Source organism: Protopterus annectens, chromosome 3.part0 (genome assembly GCF_019279795.1).
Source record: "Protopterus annectens isolate FY-2018-M chromosome 3.part0, PAN1.0, whole genome shotgun sequence".
Taxonomy (NCBI): Eukaryota; Metazoa; Chordata; order Ceratodontiformes; family Protopteridae; genus Protopterus; species Protopterus annectens.
Window position 1 is genome coordinate 108,503,929 of NC_056731.1, and position 23,049 is coordinate 108,526,977.

Consider the following 23,049-nt stretch of genomic DNA (forward strand, 5'->3'; position numbering starts at 1 on the left):
AACAATAGGGCAAATACTGACACAGTAGACATCCATTCAGTCTGTGAATAGGCTGGCTACAACAGTCCAGTCACTGGGAAAAACATTCCCACATACAAGTGAGCCAACATATGCATTATAAGCAGCAGTCAAAGCACTACAGACTTGTATATAGAACATCCACCTCAAAATATGTGTGACAGATACACAAACCCAACTGTAATGTAAGTTATGGCCTACATTTCAAAAGCTATATTCAGAAAACATGGCTTGATGCTAAATAATACTGATCCATGATGGGTATTCAGGAATTCTATGCAATATACATGGTAATGTAAAAAATCTGGGCCTGTAACAAATGTCAGATGCCTTTTATTTAAGAAAACACAAAAATTAAGCAACTCACCTCTCTCATTCTGCTGTTCCTCAAGCCTGTGCACCTGCTCGATGCACAGATCATGATTTTAGGTCCTGTCCTCATCATCTGAAAAAAGAAAAGAACAACTAGAAATTATGTAGCCCTCAAATAACAGGGATATATACTGCTCAGATCAGATCTAAAAAAATGATTCTGAAGTACATCAGATAATCACCTTACACATTTTGTAATGTTACACACAGGCTTTTACATATGGATGCCATGGTGGTACGGCAGTAGCATTGTTACCTCACAGCAAGAGGTTCTCCCGTTCGATTCTCGGCTGGGCTTGGGAGTGCCTTCTGTGTGGAGTCTGCATGTCCTCCCTGCGGTTGGGTAGCGTTCGAAAGACATGCGTGTGTAAATGGGTGTGCCTTCATTAAAGGTTGAGCATCGAGCTGGCACCTCCGCGTTTTGTAAAAATCTATTGCCAATCATTAGCGGACCGGAGTTCCGCTGTGGCGACCCCTTACCGTGAAAAGCTGAAAGATAAACAACAACAAACAGGCTTTTACATCTTTGAACATAGTTGAACAGAGATTGTAGGACATGAAATTCAAACCCGCATCTGTAATGTATGTCCACAATCTAACACTGACACGTACCTACCTAGCTAACCCATCTTGCTTGAGAGTGTGCATTGTGAATGCAGTGAAAAGACTTGGGGTTATGAATGTGCAGGGATATGCTACTAATATGGATCATAGTGTGATGATAGGAGGTACTGCCACTTCTGCCGGGAGAAATAGGGCAGTGGATGTGTAACATATGCCAGCACAGCTACCTGGAATTTTGTAAAGAATTATATGTTATGTGTATAGCAAACTGATTTGTACAGATGCTTGTGTTGAAAATGTATTTGTGAAGTTGCTTGTGTTAAAAATGTATCAACAGTGTGCCCTACTGGAAAGAAAAGAAATGTACACGTTATTGTAACTGAATTAAATGCATATGTTTTAACAGAGGATACTGGAAGAGAAGAGGTTAATCACAATCCAGCTGTGGCAAATGTTGAAAAACAGCTGAAATTAAATTAGGCCATAAAGATTGTATCTTACAGTTCTGTTTGCAGCCAGAGATAAAATGTCTGTGAGAAGCCTGGCTTAGTAGCTCTGTAAGAGGGGTAGAGGTTTGAAATAGTTTTTTTTTTTTTTGCCTTCCAGAAGCTGCAGCAGATCTGAACAAAGCTCTGTGTGTATGGTAACACATAGGTGCTAAAATCCTGGCAGCTTCTAGTGTTGGTGATAGTGTGGGAAACAGAGTCAGATGACCATCTGTGATGTCATTCTGTAAGCTATCCGAGAAATACTATTTAGATATTATATTGAGAAGCCTCTCAGTCAGGCTGGGAAGTGTTTCTTTGAACCTGACAAAGAAGGACGACCACTCATTTACTTCATCTTGCCTTGCTCTAGTAAGTGACTAGGGAATAGTATTCTTTAGATTAGTCAGGAAAATATAGTGAGATTAGTTAAGTATTGATTTTCTGTAACTGTGTGAATCTGTCGACCTGTGTTAATTTTAATATTTCCTGTGACTGAAACTCTGGTGTTTACTGTAAATAGATATTTCTTATTTTTATGTTTTTTTTACTATTTATTATTAAATATATTTAAACTTTTCATTGTGGCTGGTCCTTTTAGAAAATATTTTAACCTTTGCGAGTATTTGCATATATGTATTTGGTGATAACTACTCCTGAAAGCCTTACTGGTTGGTCAGCATTACCATTGGCATTAGTATTAACTTCACTCAGTATAATTGGATGCCCTTTTAAGAGCCTTATAGTAAGTGACTGGTGGCAGTGAATGTAAATTATAGTCTGGGTAAAGCTGGCAGAACAGGTAATCTGTGTCAGCTTTTCCCAAGTGAGGGTGCTTGTGTGAAAATCAAATCTCAAAGAGTGGACTGTGTATGTCAGCTACTTGGAGCAGGGACACAAAGCACTAGTTTCACAGAGAGGGTGTTGGAGGACTTGGTTTGGACACTTGGCTGAGTACTTTACCCTACAGCTGTGCCAGTGGGGAGTCTTATTGCAGACCTGGAGGGAGACAGATATAGAAACCCAGACCTTGGACGTAGTGTGTTCTCTGTGTGCTCTTAAGGAAAATTGAGATTGATGCAGAGAGGTCTGTGTCTGGAAATACTGAGTCTATCCATTTTATATTACAAGTAAACATTCCTCTCCAGTGTCAGTGGTGAGAATTCAGGCTCCTTGATTACTGTCCCAGAGTGGGGATGTCACACATGGCTTAGGATTTCAAAAAAGGAACACATGCTGGGCCTGTAGGTAAATAATTAGCAAGAATGAATTCATGTCTGCACTATGGTCACAACCAGTAACAGCAATGTAAAAGCTTCATCCCTCAGACAGTGGGACATTGTCATGTATCACATAGCTTCTGTTAACAGAGACACTGAATATACTGTACATCAGGGACATAGTAAGGTATGTGGGTGGGCTACATTTAAAGATATTCCTTGGCAAAATGCACATCACAGACCAAATACATGTATCACTGTATCTCCCTGTTCTGCATTTCCGATGTACCTCTGACCATCTGACTCCCTGAAAAGATAAAGATGAGATAGTTATTGAAGGGAATTTAATAATGAACAACAATACCACACTTGATGGCACTTTTGAAATAATACCATATTCCACAAAACTTTTTGTCAGAAATATAATAGCATGTTCTAAGTTGTACATATAACCCTATACTTAAAGAGCTGCTGTTAACAGAACATTATGGATTATGAAGATATTCATATTATACCATGACCCCCCCCCAAAACGTGCATGCTGATTGGCCAGCGTGCACATTGTAAATCGAGTTATACTAATGGCAAAAGGTCGGTCGCCAGGACTTTTTTCCATTAGTATAACTCTACTTTTAAAACACTGTCTCGCTATGTTAAATGGGTTTAACATAGTGAGACAGCTTTAAAATAAGCAACGGAGATCTCCGTTGCTTATTTTAGCTGTCTCATGCTAAACCCATTTAACATAGCGAACAGGTTTAAAAAGCAACAGAGAAAGCAAGATCTCCGTTGCTTTTTACTGTTCACTATGTTAAATGGGTTTAACATAGCGAGACAGTTTTAAAATAAGCAATGGACATCTCCGTTGCTTATTTTAAAACTGTCTCACTATGTTAAACCCATTTAACATAGCAAAAACAGTAAAAAAAAAGCAACAGAGATCTTGCTTTCAGAAGGGCAGTAAACAGGCATTATACTATGCCATTATTTAAGAAAAGTAATAGTTTCTTTTCTTAAATAATGTCATGGTATAATAGCAATAACCCACTTCTGGGTGTGGGTAATGCTGTATTTACCCACGGTTGGCTTTGTTTGATCCCGAGGGCTACCAAACCACGCCAACCGTGGGTAAATCCAGCATTACCCACACCCAGGCGTGGGTTATTGCTATAGGAATTCAATGAGTAACTGAGTTATTCATAACCATGCACAAAATAAATGTTAATATGAATAAGCAGTTATGTGTAAAGAGGAATATTTGACAATATGTGAAATAAACCAAGATAACAATATAATGATATGTTTCACCTATGTGGATCTGAACTCACACCATGCTGGCTCGTTTCTTTACAGGTTGAGGTAAAAAGCAGCATGTTTCTTTTTAACAAACAAGTATTATGTGTGTTTGTCCATATTTCTGTGGATAACTGACAAATATGGAAACTTCCAACACTTATTGGCCATTATAATCTAAAGAAATAACAATTATCAACATAACTGTAAACATATGTGTAATCTGTCAGACAGGTATTCCTACTGGCTTAAACAAATGGGACTGTAGTAAGAATGTTCACTTTATTAGGAGGAATGAAGTAAAGAAGTTATTTATGAGTTATTACTCAGACATATACAGCTAGAGTAGGTGATACTTTCATAGTATAACAGATAACTATGAAATGTGTAGGCATCATTGGCTTAGGCACTCTATAGGTGTCAGTGCTACATGACTATAGTGTTTGTGTGAAATGATGTTGTTATATGTTGGAAATAAGATACACATCTACAGAGTTCTGAATTATGTATATTATAAACATTAGTAAATAAATTAACATCATGGGAATAGAACTCATACTTACATGGAGAGTAGTCACAATGTCTTCTTAATTATCCAGACGAGCTAATTGTCAGAACAGCTACTTAAGGTTATAAAAGCAATGTATGTGATATATTTGGGACTCGACTATATATCTAAATTCTGTAAGAATGCTCAGATATATGTAGACTTGTTACACTTATTGTAGGCATTCACCAGTTGTCTCCACACCTTGGTGACCCTCTGATGAAGCTCCTCTGCATCCCTCCCATGCAGGGCATCATAGTAGTAGCAAACCTACACTCCCATCAGGTATAACCCTGTATGTCTTTAATGATTTCTTGCAATCTGGTTCCAAATGTCAATCATTGTGAAGTTCCTTGGCCTGGCTCTCATCCGATGCTCCACTCCAGCTTAGACAGTCGGCATCTGTGTCATCTCCTCCTCTGTCCTCTTGGGCATCAGGACACGTTGAAGGATCCTGGAAGTAGCCATCCCAGTAATGTCAGTATTCCAATGGAAAATGTAGTAAAATTGGAAAAATTCTCACTGAAGTCCAACACAGTTCACAGATAGCAATGGTCTGATTTGTAAATGTAAAATCAATATTCAAAAGTGGTGCTTATGTCATGTTATCAGATCATTGGAAGATAATGGGCATGTGCTACACATGGTACCATTTTTAGTACCTATTGGGTACTTGTGTGGAGCACCTTCCTGAAGTGGCATAGCTAGGAGCTGGGACAGGGAGACTCAAGAGGGGTGGTCCATCCTGGGCGGCACTTTCTTTTACTTCACTTGCCGAGGAGTCTCACATTTACTTTTTAATTAAAAAAATGTTTTTGTTTTTAAGGCATTCTTCTTTAAGAACTATTCAGTCACACATACCTGTTGCTTCACATCTGTGCAACAATGCATGCACAGACATCCTGTTCTGCCTTTCCACCGACTTGCACTTTTAAATACTGTTGCTGTCTGCATCTCTGTACTTCCTACAGCCTATCCTCCTCTTCTTTTATCAGTATGACATACAAATAAGGTACTAACTCCCTGACGATTTTGGTATGCAGTAACATTAGTGTTGTCTGAGTGAATGATACAGAGGTTACTCATTACTTAATCCAGATAGAACAGTAAGAGTATACTGTGTGCATGTGCATGTGCGTTTGTTAGACATGGTCTTTCTATAAATGTTGTTTGCAGTTTAAAATCCTTAACAAATTAGATAACTGCCTCTACTAGATATCCATTACTTCTTTCAGGGACTTCCTTCACCTTCAGCTTTAAAACAGTCATCTTCAAGGTCCAACAGGTAATAAAAACTTTTCTAATGTAACAACTTTTGCATCATAGGTTCATAGGTTCATAGGCGTGTACTAGGCTAATGGCCCTGGAACCTTTACAAGCCTAGCCCAAAAAAATTGCCCCGGCACCATGCCACCTGATGTTAGTTCACAGTGCCCCTATCCAGTAAGGCAACTGGAGTGATCCCTGGGGTGAACTTTCTGTTACCCATCCACTTGTCAATATTTCTCTTGAAGAAGGCCATTGAGGTGCTCTGTTGACATGAATGGGAAGCTTATTCCAGGGTATGGGGAGTCTTTGGGAGATGAATCTGTCCCTCCAGCATGTTCTGTTAATTGTGGTAATGAGGTTGTGAGCTCTGAGGTGTGTGGTGCAGGGGGATTGGGATTTGTTTAGGTGCAGCATTTCAAGTAGGGCTGGGTCAGACATGGCTTTGTAAGTCAAGCAGAGATCATCTCTAAGTAGACGATAAGAAACTGAGAACAGCTGATGTTTCTTGAGTCTGTCCATGTAGGACATGTGTTCAAGGCCTAGGATCCTTTTTGTGAGGTACTTTTGTGGCCTCTCCAGCTGTTGTAGGTGTCTGGTCAGGTGCATGCCAAATGGGGCGTTATATTTGATGATTGGTCTAATGAGGGATGAGTAGAGAGGGACGATGACCTCTTTCTTCCTGGATGCGAAACCCTTGTTATAAGATGCGCCACGTAAAAGGACTTTCTGACCACAGTGGCAATGTGGTGGTTGAAGGTGAGGTGGCTGTCAACCTGGGTGCCCAGATCTCTTCAGTGTTCAGTGGGCTCCCATCAATGTTGTAATTCATGGGAACTGAGTTTTTTCCAAAGGGGATGATAACGCATTTTTTGGCATTACTCTTTAGGCCATGGTTCTGGCACCAGTCATTGGTCTCAGACAGGCCCTTTTGCAGGATGTCTGCATCACTTGGGGAGTTGATAATGACTCCTAACTTGCAGTCATCAGTGAACTTGGTCAGCTAGAGTCCTTCTGTGTTGGCCTGGACTTCTGAGAAGTAGATGCCAAACAGGAAAGGGCCCAGGACCATGCCCTGTGGGACTCCACTCATGACTGGTCGACAGTCTGACTTGGAATCCACAACTTTCACACTGTGGGCCCTGTCTGTGAGCCAATTTGCAACCCACCTAGTGATGTAAGGATTGATGCCTAGTTTGGTGAGTTTATTAATGATACCTGAGTGGGGAATTGTATCAAAACCCTTGGCCAGGTTGAGGTAGGCTGTATGCACTGCCTTACCCTCATCCACAGCCTTGGTGACTGCTTCAAAGAAGTCAACCAGGTTCAGCAGGCAGGATCTCCCCTTGACAAAGCCAAACTGTGGGGTCAAGGGTTTGGAGATTGCCTATATCTTTGTTAAGCAGGTCCATGATGATGTGCTCCATAGCTTTGCATACCAGACTCGTCAGGCTAATGGGGCGATAGTTCCCAGGATCTGTAGTTGCTCCCCCTTTATGGAGTGGGATGACTGTATTTGTTAGGGACATAGCCTGAAGTAAGGCTGTGATTGAACAGGGCACACAGATGTGGTGCCATTTCATTTTGTAGCTCATGTAAGACACAGCCAGGGATATTATCAGGTCCCATGGATGCTGCTTTGGACAATGCAGCTTTTACCTGTGCCACAGAAATGGTGGGTACCAGGCTTTCTTCTGGTATTGTGATAGGTCCCTTGGGGGAGGAAAGAGGGGTAAAGTTGGCACTGAAACTGTCAGCCAGTATGTTGGCTATATCTGTTGGTTCAGTATAGGAGGTGCCATTGTGCAATAACTCAGAGCAAATATGGGTATTGCCTTGGATGTTTTTGATATAGCTATAGAAGGCTTTGTGGTTGTTTTTGGTGTCAGCTGCAATTCTGCCTTCATAGCTGGCTTTAGAGAATTTGATAAGGGATCTCAGCTTTTTGTTGAGACTGATAAGGGAGGTTTTTCAGTCTTGTGACTTCATTTTTTTTCTGCAACAGTTTCTTCCTTCTGTTGCAGAGTTTATTGATGGCTGGGGACCTCCATATTGGCTTTCTTTTTTTGGAGGAGAGTGTCTTGGTTCTATTTGGTATGGTAAGGTCCGTGCACTTGTGTACATGCTCATACAGTGCATTAGTGTATGACTCAGCAGTCATGTAGCTATTGTTCATTGGAATGGGTGCCGAGAAGTTAGTCACCTCTGTTTTTAGGAGCCCAAAGTCAGCTTTAGAGAAGTTTTTCAGGGTGGTCACCTTAGTAGGGTTGTAGGTGAGATGGAGATTTCTATGGTGATCAGTTTGTGGTCAGATTTAACCAGGGAGGAAATAACTATAGGTGTGGAGCAATGGTCTCCCATGTTGGTGATAACCAGGTCGAGGATGTTGCTTCCTCAAATGGGGGGTCAGAATGAGCTGGTCCAGGGCATTGGAATTGATAAATTCCAGAAAGTGTTTGGCCTGTACATTGGTACTTGAATAGTTTTCCAAGTTGATGGAAGGGTAGTTGAACTCACCCAGTACGAGAGTATTGGGTTGGACCTTGATAGATTCCAGGCTGCTTAGGAACTTGGAGTGAGAGTCTATGGACATGTTTGGGGTTCTGTAGCAGGCTATGACTTGTATCAATGTCTTACCCAGTGTTAGTTGTACCTTAAGTATCTCAGATGCATTATTCTGGGCTACCAGTCTAGAGATGTGTATATCCTTTAAGAGTATGGAGGCTCCACCTCCTTTGGAGCTTCCGGCTGTATTCTGGGGCTGAAAGATATGGAATGAGTTGTAGCCTGGGAGTGCAGGAGTGCTTTCTGCCTCTTTAAACCAGGTCTCCATTACAGCACAGATGTCAAAATTCTCCATTTTGAGGAAAGCTTCGAGTGAGTTCATCTTGAGATTTAGACTTCTAGCATTGAGCAGCATGACCTTCAGATTGCATTTATTTGTAGCTGTTATGGTGGAATTTTGGTCTTTAGAACACTGCCTAAAAAGGCACTATAGGGGTGTTAAGAGTCTTAACCAGTACCCGAAATCCCAGGGGTGACAGATGCAGGCCATCTCTGGCAAAGCATCAGTCTGTTGATCATGTCATCCCAGGCAGACAGATACTGGATCCCCTAAGAATGACACCAGAAACTTAACCAATTGTTGAAGTCAATCATTTTCTGCTCGTACTGTGGTATCATTCTGGGTGATGGTAGAATACCGCTCAGGGCTAGGGTCATACCTGCCTGGGCCACATAATCTGAGAGTTCTATCACATCTCTTTTCATGTAGTCCAAGGAGGTAATCTCAGGTCATTCACACCTACATGGACAATGACTGAGCCATATTTGTACTTGTTGTGGAGTGACCTGAGTGCATATGTTATGTGGCAGATCCTGGTACCTGATAGACAACTGGCTATCACCTTCTCCTTGTTCAACCTAGTGAGTGGGGCATCAGTGTGCCTTACAATTGAGTTTCCTATGATTAGTACACTGGGCAAAGTCTTTAATCTTAAGGGCTTAGGTTGAGGGGCACTGTGGTGGTGGTGAGCTATGTGTTCTGGAGCTGGTGTTGTGGTGGTCGAGTGCATTTCTGTCTCGGGATCTCTGTTGTTTGGGTAAATTTTTGTTGAGAGCCTCCACGATGGTGGGTGTATGGTTTGTGTTTCTAAGTGTGGGTTGTGATGGTTGGTATTTTGGAGGGCTGTGTGTTCTATGTAGTGAGTTGCAGGTGTTGACCTTCTCCTCTTGACCAGCTAGTCTGGACTTGGTTGGAGTGTGCACTGCTTCCAGTTTGGTGATATAAGTGCATCTCTCACATGTATTAGTATTGGGAGGTAAGAGGAGAGGGTTTTCTGTGTACATTAGACAGTTGCCACACTGTCTCAGAATGTCTAAGTGCACTAGGTTAGCAGGAGAATGCACAGGAAATTGCCCTACAATCATACCAGGAGGGGGTGGTCATAACTAATAAGTACTGGTGCTGTTACAGTGTAGGAACAGCTAGTGCTGATAGCACCTAAGTGTGCTACAATAAATGCTACAAAAGCCTGTTAAAGTGCTAGCCGATTAAGCTAATTGACGTGCAAGAAGTAAAAGAACAAACACGTTCTAAGGGAAAAATTGAAGAGCAGACTTTCTGGCACCATTAATAGTTTACCTCAGGTGAGCGCCACTGCGCAGTGTGCAAACCCACGCAAACACAGACTTTTAAACCAGAAAGTTGAAAAGGATGGAAAAAACTGGCCAAACGGTCAATAAACTACAATTTCTGGACCAGAAACCACTCCTCCTGTGGTAGATAGACTACCTAGTGCTTACCACTTTCATTGATAAATTAGAAGGCTTCCCTCCATCACAGAAAGTTCTGGGGGGCTCAGAAACTTACAAAACAGTTCTGGATACAATAAATCTCTAGCTGGTCTAGACTAGTTACAGGAAAGGGAGAAACAAGCTTAGAACTTTTTTTTTGTTTTTTTTTTTTTTCTGAAAAGCATTTAAAACAGTAGCAAAAACACTTTAAATGCAGTACAAGCTAGCACACTTGAGTGTGTAGCAATATTAAGGCAAATATAGTTTAAATAAATGCAGATAAATTAAAAACGACAAAAAAAACAAAAGTGCAGAAAGCAGTAAATTATCAAAAAAATCAAAATAGAGGCACTTAGAGTATCTCTTTCTCCTTCCTGTTGCTCTTGTAGTCTGCAGGATGCCAAACTTGGATCTGTGGAGCTTAAACAAGTGCAAACCCATGCAAACATGGGCTTTTAAACCAGAAAGTTGAATGAGATAGAAAAACTGCTCAAACGGCCAATAAACTACAGTTTCTGGACCAGAAACCACTCCTCTTGTGGTAGATAGGCTACCTAGTGTTTGCCACTCCCACTGATAAGCTAGAAGGCTTCCCTCCAACACAGAAAGGTCTGGGGAGGCTCAGAAACTTACAAAACAGTCCTGGATACAGCAAATCTGTATCTGGACTAGACTAGTTACAGGAAAGGTGGGAAACAAGCTTAGAATTTTTTTTGTTTGTTTTTTTGCAGAAAAACAGTTAAAAGAGTAATAAAAATACTTTAAATGCAGTACAAGCTAGAACACATGAGTGTGTAGCAATATTAAGGCAAATGCAGTTTAAATAAATGCAGATAAATTAAAAACGACAAAAAAAACAAGTGCACAGAGCAGTAAATTATAAAAAATATCAAACTGGAGGTATTTAGAGTATCTATTTCTCCTTACTGTTGCTCTTGTATTTTGCAGGATGCCAAAACTGGATCCGCGGACCTTAAACAAGCACAAACCCATGCACACATGTGCTTTTAAACCAGAAAGTTGAAAGAGATGGAAAAACTGCCCAAACGGCCAATTAACCACAATTTCTGGGCCAGAAACCATTCCTCTTGTGGTAGATAGGCTACCTAGTGTTTGCCACTCCCACTGATAAACTAGAAGGCTTCCCTCCAACACAGAATGGTCTGGGGAGGCTCAGAAACCTACAAAACAGTCCTGGATACAGCAAATCTGTATCTGGACTAGACTAGTTATAGGATAGGTGGGAAACAAGCTTAAAACTTTTTTTGTTTGTTTTTTTGCAGAAAAGCAGTTAAAACAGTAGTAATAATACTTTAAATGCTGGTGTGAATGATCTGAGACATACCTCCCTGGACTACATGAAAAGAGACATAGAGGAGCTCTCTGAGCATGTAGCCCAGGCCGGTATGACCCTGACCTTGAGTAGCATCTTACCCTCACCAAGAATGATGCCACAATATGAAGACAAGATGATCAATTTCAACAATTGGCTTAAATATTGGTGTCATTCAAAGGGGATCCAATGCCTGTCTGCCTGGGATGACATGCTCGACAAGCCATGATGCTTCACTAGGGACTGCTTGCACCTGTCACCCCTGGGCTTTCGGAAATTTGCAAAGGCTCTTGCCACCCCCATAGTGCCTTTTTTAGGCAAGGCTCAAAAGACAAACCCACCTCCATAGGTATCACAAGGGATAAGAGACTAAGAGTAATGCTACTCAACGCCAGAAGTCTAAACCTCAAGATGCACGCACTCAAAACTCTCCTTAGCATGGAGAACATCGATATCTGTGCAGTAACAGAAACCTGGTTCAAGGCTCCCGAGAGCACCCCAGCACTACCAGGTTATACCTCATACCATGTTTTTCGGCCCCAAAACTTGGACCGAACCACAAAAGGAGGGGGAGTTTCAATATTCCTCAAAGATACCCACACCTCCAGGTTGGTGGCACAGCACGAAGCATCAGAGACTATTCATGTGCAACTAACAGTGGGTAAAACTGCCTTCCAGTTTATAGCCTGCTACAGACCACCCTCCCAAACCCAGGAACCCCACTCGGCCTTCCTGAGAACACTAGAAAATATGAAGGTCTCTCCAAACACCATTATATTGGGCGAATTCAACTACCCTAACATAGACTGGGAGCATTACTCTAGCTCCAACACCCTAGCCCAAAGGTTCCTAGAATTTATAAACTCATATGCTATGGAACAACTTTTTGCCACTCCCACAAGAGGGGAAAACATACTGGACCTGATCATCACCAACATGGGGACTCTATGCTCCAGACCAGAAGTGTATCCCTCACTGGTAAGATCAGACCATAAACTAATCTCACTAGATATTCACATCCCGACCCCAGCCCCTGCCCAGGAAACCACAGTAAAAAACTTCTCTAAAGCAAATTTCACACTCCTCAAAACCGAGGTGGAATCCTTCAAAGCCCCCGGGCCTGTGGAAAATACGGCCCAGACCGCAGAATCCTTTATAAACGCATTCTATGAACACCTTCAGGAATGCATGGATCATGCAATCCCAAATAAAACCAAGACCCAATTCTCCAAAGTTAGGCATCCTGTCTGGTGGATCCCAGCCATAAACAAACTATACAACAGAAGGAGGAAGCTACTACATGACAGAGCAAAATCCCAAAAAGGGAAGGCATCTCTGATCAGTATTAGCAAAAAACTACGGGCACTCATAAAATCGTCTAAGGCCAGCTTAGAGAGAAAAATTGCACAGGACACTAAGGATAATCACAAGGCTTTCTTTAGTTATGTTAGGAACCTGGGTGGGAATTCCCAGATATGCTCAGAATTAGTCCAAAATGACAAAAATACACCGAACCCACAGACATTGCCAACATCCTAGCTGACAGGTTCAGTGCAAACTCCACCCCCCCCCCGCCCCACCAAAAGGGCAAATATCTATCCCAGCAGAGTGCTGCCCCCCTGACATCTCAGATGCTCAGGTAAGAACCGCCCTCTCCAAAGCAAAAAACACAGCATCAATGGGACCAGACGGTGTCCCAGGCCGCGTCCTACATGAACTCCAAAAAGAACTAAACCCAAACATAAAACTACTGTTCAATCTCAGCCTTACTACAGGATATGTACCCAAAGAGTGGCGTACAGCAACAGTGGTCCTTCTCCGCAAAGGTGGTGCCTCAATGGATCCTGGAAACTATCGCCCCATAAGCTTGACTAGCTTGGTCTGCAAAGCTATGAAAAGGATCATCATGGACCTCATAAATAAAGATATTGGGGACCTACAGACACTGGATCCTACCCTGTTCGGCTTTGTTAAGGGCAGATCCTGCCTCTTAAACCTGGTCGATTTCTTTGAAACAGTTACCAAGGCCATTGATGAGGGGAAGGTGGTCCACACAGCCTACCTGGACCTTGCAAAAGCCTTCGATACAATACCCCACTCGGGCATTATAGATAAGCTCACCAGCTTAAATATAAACCCCTATGTCACTAGATGGGTTGCAAACTGGCTCAAGGACAAAACCCACATGGTTAGAATTGCTGGAGCCATGTCAGACTCCAAACCAGTTACAAGTGGCGTCCCACAAGGCTCAGTCATGGGACCTCTCTTGTTCGGTATATATTTCTCGGAGGTACAAGCTAACACGGAAGGACTGCGGCTGACCAAATTCGCAGATGACTGCAAACTGGATGCCATAATCGACTCTCCAGCCACACAAGCATTCTACAAAAGGGCCTCATAGAAACAGACAACTGGAAGAGCCATGGCCTCAAGCTAAATGCCAAAAAGTGTATAGTCATCCCCTTTAGCAAAAACAAAGTACCCACAAATTACCACATAGGTGGTAATCCATTAAGTACGGAAGAAGTAATTAGGGACCTGGAGACCCAAGTTGATAGCAGTCTCTCATTTGACAACCACGTGGCCAAAGTGGTTAGAAAAACATTTTATATAGCCCACCTAATCATGAAGGGATTCACATCTAGATCAGGGGAGGTCATCGTGCCTCTTTACTCATCCCTCATCAGGCCCATAATTGAGTACAATGCCCTTTTGGGATGTACCTTACCAGACACCCAAAAGTACCTCACCAAGAGGATCAAAGGGCTCAAACAGATGCCATAAGCTGCCCGGTTAAAGAAACTCTATCTCTACTCAGTGGCATACCGCCTGCTCAGAGGCGATCTGTGCCTGACATATAAAGCCATGTCCAACCCGGAATTAATGGACATGCTGCACCTCAGAAAATCCAAATTCCATCGAGCTATGCGCTCGAGAGACTTGAACCTCAGCACTGAAATAAATAGGACATGCTGGAGGGACAGATTCATAACCCAGAGGCTCCCTTCACTCTGGAATAAAATCCCAGTCCAAGTTAGGCAGAGTCCCTCATTGACTCTCTTCAAGAGGAATCTTGATGAGTGGATGGGAGATAGTAGGTTTACCCCGGGTATCACTTCTGTGTCACTGTTAGACAGAGGCACAGTATACTAACCTCGAAAAAGGGCATAGCAAAATTCATTTAAAATGGGTGGCGAAAGCCAAACACACTCTGGCTAGGCTTATAAATGCCCTAGGGCAGATAGCCTAGTATGAACCTATGAACCTATGAAATGCAGTACAAGCTAGCACACATGAGTGTGTAGCAATATTAAGGCAAATGTAGTTTAAATAAATGCAGATAAATTAAAAATGACAAAAAAACAAGTGCACAGAGCAGTAAATTATAAAAAAACAAACTGGAGGTACTTAGAGTATCTCTTTCTCCTTCCTGTTGCTCTTGTATTCTGCAGGATGCCAAAACTGGATCCACAGACCTTAAACAAGCCCAAACCCATGCACATATGTGCTTTTAAACCAGAAAGTTGAAAAGGATAGTAAACTGCCCAAACAGCCAATAAACTACAATTTCTAGGCCAGAAACCACTCCTCTTGTGGTAGATAGGCTACCTAGTACTTACCACTCCCACTGATAAGCTAGAAAGCTTCCCTCCAACATAGGAAGGTCTGGGGTGGCTCAGAAATTTACAAAATAGTCCTGGATACAGCAAATCTGTATCTGGACTAGACTAGTTATAGGATAGGCGGGGAAAAACATAGAACTTTTTTTTTGTTTGTTTGTTTTGCAGAAAAGCAGTTAGACAGTAGTAAAAACACTTTAAATGCAGTACTAGCTAGTGTGTAGCAATATTAAGGCAAATACAGTTTACAATAAATGCAAATAAATTAAAAACATCAAAAACAAGTGCCTAGAGCAGTAAATTATGAAAAAAATCAAAATGGAGGCGCTTAGAGTATCTCTTTCTCCTTCCTGTTTCTTTTGTAGTCTGCAGGAAACCAAAACTGGATCCACAGAGCTTAAACAAGCCGAATCCTGGGCTTGTAATCCAGAAAGTAGAAAGAGATGGAAAAACTGCCCAAACAGCCAATAAACTACAATTTCTAGGCCAGAAACGACTCCTCTTGTGGTAGATAGGCTACCTAGTGCTTACCACTCCCACATAAAATAGAAGAGTTTTGTCCAACAAAGAAAGGTCTGGGGGGCTCAGAAACTTATAAAACAGTCCTGGATACAGCAAATCTGTATCTGGACTAGACTAGTTACAGGAAAGGTGGGAAACAAGCTTAGAAATTTTGTTTTTGGTTTTATTGCAGAAAAGCCATTAAAACAGTAGCAAAAACACTTTAAATACAGTACAAGCTAGCACACTTTAGTGTGTAGCAATATTAAGGCAAATACAGTTTAAATAAATGCAGATAAATTAAAAATGACAAAAAAATGCAGAGAGCAGTACATTATGAAAAAAATCAAAATGGAGGCACTTAGAGTATCTCTTTCTCCTTCCTGTTGCTCTTGTAGTCTGCAGGATGCCCAAACTGGATCCACGGAGCTTAAACAAGCACAAAACCATGCAAACATGGGCTTTTAAACTAGAAAGTTGAAAGGAATGGAAAAACTGCCCAAACGACCAATAAACTACAATTTCTGGGCCAGAAACCACTTCTGTTATGGTACATAGGTTACCTAGTGCTTACTACTCCCACTGATAAGCTAGAATGCTTCCCCCCCCAACACAAAAAGGTCTGGGGGGCTCAGAAACTTACAAAACAGTCCAGGATACAGCAAATCTGTATCTGGACTAGACTAGTTACAGGAAAGGTGGGAAACAAGCTTAGAATTTTTTTTGTTTGTTTTATTGCAGAAAAGCAGTTAAAACAGTTGCAAAAACACTTTAAATGCAGTACAAGCTAGCACACTTGATTGTGTAGCAATACTAAGGCAAATACAGTTTAAATAAATGCAGATAAATTAAAACTGACAAACAAATGCAGAAAGCAGTAAATTATGAAAAAAAATCAAACTGGAGGCACTTAGAGTATCTCTTTCTCCTTCCTGTTGCTCTTGTAGTCTGCAGGATGCCAAAACTGGATACACGGAGCATAAACAAGCACAAACCCACACAAACATGGGCTTTTAAACCAGAAAGTTGAAAGGAATGCAAAAACTGCCCAAATGGCAGCTAAACTACAATTTCTGGGCCAGAAACAATTTCTCTCGTGGTAGATAGGTTACCTAGAGCTTACCACTCCCACTAATAAGTTAACAGGCTTCCCCAACACAACAAGGTCCGGGGGGGGGGCTCAGAAACTTACAAACAGTATGTTTGACTTGACAGATGTAGTAAATCCAACTCCTACAGATTGTTTACCCACTACTGATACCACCATCTAAGACCATTGTTCCTGTTAAGAACACAGGATACTATGTGAAGTGTGAGATTTAGTTTATGCTCCCTAGAATCCTCCTCCTTCTGTGGCTTCTTTCTGCACAAATAGATACCTGCTGAGTACATGTTCCTCAGATGGAGTGGTTGACTTTGTTCTTGGTATTTCAGATACTCTGCATTCCCATACCTGTAGTCATTCCCGAAAGCAATCACTTCCATGTTGAACTCCTATAGCTTCATAAATAATCTTTTTTTTTCCAAGAGAAAAGCATCTGATGCTTTTAAATGTGTAGCTTTGGTAATGTTATTACACGTTTGGCACTGCTCACAATCCTGGACATTGTGAGTTGAGTCATGCCTCTCAACTGTCCAGAATTTTGCAGAATGTTCTGATTTTTGCCTCTTATTTTTGGTGTGGTCCTCATAAAATGTGTGGTTTTCTGAAAAATCATTGAGGATTGAAGTCACTAAATATAGACAGGTAATTTGGTTTCAGACTTCATTTCATTCAGAAAATACATGCTAATGCAAAACGTGTTATTCTAACTACTTTCTAAGTTTATAAGAGAAATATTTAAAACATGACCCTGATTTTGGGCCTTTCTCCCTCTCCACTAATTATTTTTGGCTTCATCCGGCATTCTTATGCTAAGCGTTTGACCCTATGCAGAAGACGCACACAGTAAAAAAATCACAGTTATATGCCTCCAACAATCACACTTATGATAGAATTTTTGTGTGTGTGTGTGGGGGGGGGGGTAAATTGTTAACATTGATAATCACAATGTAAATGACATAAAAATCCATAGAAAAACATTGGGGACCCCCCCCAAAAAAAGCCCAGGTGAAAAAAGAAGAAAAAGTGGATTTCTTGTGATATGATAAAAAAATAATCTGTAGTTTCAAACTAGGCAAGAATAACTGAAAATATGAACATGCTAGTTTTTATATGTACAGGCAAAAATCACCAACATTAGGACCTCTCCAATGCAACACCAGTATCCCATGTGCTAATGGGAGAATGCTACTGCTTGGAAATACAAACTTGTATAAGCCAAATGAAAGATAAGGCTAAATCAGGTTGTTTTGCTGTTGCAAAATCCTAGAAAAAATAGTTTGCTTTACAAATGAAGCTGACTTGTGAAGTCTAGATATGCTAGAAGCCTGCAGATAGTTTTCATAACTCTTAACTAACTGTATAGAACAAACTGAAATTTTCACCAAGGTTAAGTTCTTCGCTGTGAGACACTGTTAAACAAATTGTTACACAGAAGTAAAAAATTTGAGTGACCTCAAAAAACAGTAAAACAAATGTTTGTAAATGTATATATATATATATATATATATATATATATATATATATATATATATATATATATATATATATATATATATATATATATATATATATATATATATATATATATATATATATATATATATATATATAAAACATACACACACACACACACGGTAATCCATATTTGTGCTGCATTCGTTTTACATCTCCTAGACAAGACAGTATGCATATATATAGTGTGTGTGTGTGTGTGTGTGTGTGTGTGTGTGTGTGTGTGTGTGTGTGTGTGTGTGTGTGTGTACATAAGTATAGCTTCTCCATCTCATCAAGTCAATAAGCTGAGCCGAGGAAAAACACAAATCTTGACTGGCTGCTGCAAGAAGATTGCAGTCCTGCTATTATGTGGCAGCTGCCCCCCTCCAACAGGGATGACCCCTCCTCCAACAGGGATGAGCTATTAAGCTTTTCACACTCAGCAAACAGTGCCCACTAAGCAGAATCACCATCTTCCTTATCAGAATAAAGACCCAGGATGGCAGGTTGTACCATCCCCTATCCACATTTACAGTACAAAATGTAGACTGGCTGTCTAAGCTCCCCATATCCTCTTGGGAAAGCAAACTCACTACTATCACAAAACTCTTTCAGCCATGTAATACTTACATTTATATTATTATTACAGGTCACATTATTTAATATTTCTAATAAACTGGGAAGGACAATGAGGTACATTTTAGAGTTACAGACTTCATACCCTTCAGAAAATTCATGCTAATGCAAAACCTGTTATTCAATCAATTTTCTAAGTTTGTAAAAGCAATATTTGAAAATTGTCCCTATTCTTGGGGTTTATCCTACTTTTATTTATGGCTTTATCCAGATTTCTTGCTTTAAGAGGTTGAGAGGTATGAGTGGATTATAATGACAGAAGTTTGAGTAGACTTTTATGATGGAAATGTTCTGAATTGAGCAGTTTTGTTATTATTGGTTCATACATTTTGTTTCATTACTTACTGGAAAAAATGTTACAACAATAATTATAAAACACACTCTAACAACTGTGCTGTATTATACAAGGAATATAATTAAATACAATCAGAAAGGTGAATCAAAGAACACATGCATGTTTGCATGGTGCTAAATATGTGTGCAAGGAGCCTATGATTTGAAAACAGCCCAAAGGTAAACTTTATCCACCACTGCCAAGATGCATTTTCTTTGAATGTGGGTTTCAAGACTGTATCGATGAATGTGAGTTTCAAGGGCAGAGAAGTTTTAATGCTAAGTCTGTTTTCAGTGTGAGACTGTATTGCTTTGTTTAGCAAATGTCTATCAATATTTGTGCTATAAAATGTAAAATAAAAGTTTTAAATTAAATCTAAATAATCTTTGTAGAAATAAAACATAAAACATTATGCACATTACAGTGTTTATGGTAAATGCGGAGAAATAGCCAAGTAATGGGACACTGGAATGGCTGCAGAGGGGAGGGCTGTGAATGGGAGGGCCCCAATTGATTGACCATGCTTTTGTGATGGGGAAGGGGCGGCAAACTCAAAGACAGCCCCGTGTGGCACAAACTCTAGCTAAGCCACTGCCTTCCGGTTACGCAGAGCTATTGGTTAATTGGCCAGATTTCAAGAACTTGCACAGACATATGCAAATGGGATTCCAAACCCTGAAATGTTAATGAACCTCATTACTTATGAATGGTACAAATGGTACTTAAAGGTGGATGCACATTTGGTGCTCTTACTTTCAGTTATACCTCAGTCATAGCTAGCTGATGAGGTAAATTGGCACCTGCTAGTATTTCTGTTTTGGTGAATATTACCTCTGTTAACATTATTCATTCTTAAATGTACATGATTAGATTTATTTTTATGGAAAATGTTTGCTTAAGACAAATGCTTGTAACTTACTAGAATGCTGTTTGATTTACCTTTTTACGTACAGGTGTTGCCATTTGCATTAAGGAATGCATTAATTTCCCATATGCAGTTGTATTGACAGATTTACATAGCAAAAATCAACAGTACATAAAGACAGCTTTATGGATTATCTATATGTCTTGTGGTTGACTCCATACACTCTGTGGTATATGTACAGAAACCTACAGATTCTGACAGTATCTGTATGTACTATGTCATTTTGCTGTTACGAATATTTATTCAATGATGGTTCCTAACACAAGTCTTATAACTACTTGTACAATAAAGAAGGATCCATACTCTCTGTGGTCTGCTTATGGATACTGAAGTTTTCTGACTCTTTTTGTAAGCTGTTTAATTGATAATTTGAGTATTATTTTAATGCATATGCATGCAGATGTCACAGTGAGTGTTTCATAGACTTTTGCATTACACAGGAATGCATACTGTTTATAGTGACATAAGCTGTCCACATAATTATCTGCATAACTGGGTCCCCACATGAATATAAATATGTGCATGTCACTGTCTTTCAGATGGCAAACAGACATAGGGGCAACAACTTCTCTCCACATGAGAATGACATTATAATACATGCTCTGCAATAAAATGGAAGGATAATCCTTGGATGCAGAGGGACTACAGTATGGAGGACTGAATTGTGGTCCGACATCACCAACATAATTAATGTGGTTGGAGGTCACAATAGATCCCATGAGGCCTATCACTAATGCTGCTCTGACATGATCCTCTATGCAGCCAACAGGTTATGAAAGCATGAGAGATAGAGGGATACATAGGCGGTGTCCCACCTTTGACCTCCCCAATGAGATCACAATATTTCTTGCCTCCTGCATATGGCAAGTGGGGAGCAATGCATACCCAAGAGTGGGCATATTGCTGTTCATGCATATTCATGTATTGTTATTTTTTGGATTTGCAGCATCAGAACTGAACTGTGCATACAGATCCACACAGGGTGATGATGATGAATGTAAGTGTAATGACATACTCGTACAACTGCAGTACAGAAAGAACAGTTCAACCAACATGTGTAATGCTGTCTGCATTAATATTAACAGGTGACTGTCTCCATACAGTGTTACTGTGACCACTACTTGTTATTTCGTCAGCCTCATTTCATGTCACTGTACTTTACTGTCTTATTTATATTTCCCTAACATTGTGCACTACAAGTACATCCGGTGGGGCCCAAGCCATGCAGGTTTAAGTACAGGCTGTCCAGATATGTTACCACAGGTCTATATTAGTTAATTGAAAGACATCTCCATTGAGCACCTCTCCATCAACATGAAACTGTCAAAATTCACTTTTGCAATTTGCAGAATTTTTCCCAGGTCTATGAAACAATTGTCCTGTAGCACAAAGGAACACACAATGCACTAAATCAAACCCACCCAAGTGAGGGTGCTTTTCCCCCACACCCCTTAACTATATATACTAACTCTGAGATTGCACTGCAGTGGGGAAAAGGGTAAAGTTGTGGAGTCAGCCAACTACTTCCTTAACATGGGAAAAAGTGAATTTTGATGGTTTCATGTGGATGGAGAGGTGTTTGATGAAGATGTCTTTCGATGAACTGATATGAAGGTCCATAGTTTGCAGCTATATCATATGTCATGCTGTCGGTATTCTGTTGCATGTATACATGACTGTGTTATCTTTCCTGGGATCTGCAACACTACACACAAACTCACAACAGCAGTAGTCTGTCAGTGGTGCGCTGTTACCTATCTGTCATACATGTCATTGCTGTTACTCCTGTTGTTGTCCTCCATTAATTCTGTGTCCTTCTACCATTTCTAGGACAGACTGCATCATCATCATCATCATCAAGTGCACAAGCACGTGGTATGTCTATATATAGCCTACTGTATGTTTAACACTGTTCAAATGGTTCATGATGGCAACGATGTGATTAATAATACTGACTTTGTTTCCCTACAATAGTTGAAATTCATCCCTCTTCTACTGCACTGTCTTCTCATGAGGACTTATCAAGTGCATGTTATGTTTGTATTCCTCACATACGCCATGCATATTGCATATGCAACCCAATTATCAAATCACTGTTATATATATTCCATGACCCATACACAGACAAGAACAAATGGAAAGTCAGTATTATCTATAACATTGCAGTGAGATATATGTGCCATATGTCTTTAGTGATATAAAGCATGTTATCTTGATTTGTGTCCTCTGTCTCTTCTTTTAGCACATCAACTACCTGTATCCTCCATTAGGCCATCCAGTAATCATGATATGGGATCTGGTGTGTCTCTGTATGGTAACATGTCCCCTGGAACATAGGACATTGACATGGTGATATAGTCTGGCCAAGATGGTGACAGTCATGTGGATGCAGCTGTAGTCTCAGATGTGGAAGGAAACTTCTGCAGCCATTTTGACAATGAGGGGACATTGGATGGTGGCTAGGATGAAGCCTTTGAACAATAAACTGATGTTGAGACTGCTGCTGATGTTGATAATTCCCCACAATGCATTGATACTGTCAGTCTCAGTAGATGTAGGCATGCAGCTGGTGTGCATGGGCAGGTGTCACAGGGTGTCTGCCTACTCTTACAGGCAAATCTACGTTCTCAGAAACATCATGGACATTCATGCACTTGCCTGTGCCACAGATTGTGTTGCACACCAGCTGGGTGTGCTGGATGAAGGACAGGAGCACAGACACAGTGAGGTGATGGCATCATTGGCTGCTCAGAATGAAAGTATGTTATCTGTAGCACAGTCAGTAGAATCCCTGGCCTCTAAAGTATTACAGAAGTGCCATGGTACCAGCAGGGTTTGGTGTGCCCTGAATATGCTTTAACAATTGCCATGCGGGAGAGATGTGCACCCTCTCAGCAGAATCATCCTTGCCCATCAGGCATCAATGTCTATGTTCCAACATGCACACACTTCCACTGCTGACCCATCTGATGTGGGCCCGACAATTACAACCAGGCATTCAAGTTACAGTCATGCTCCTTCACCTCCACATGCTCGTGTC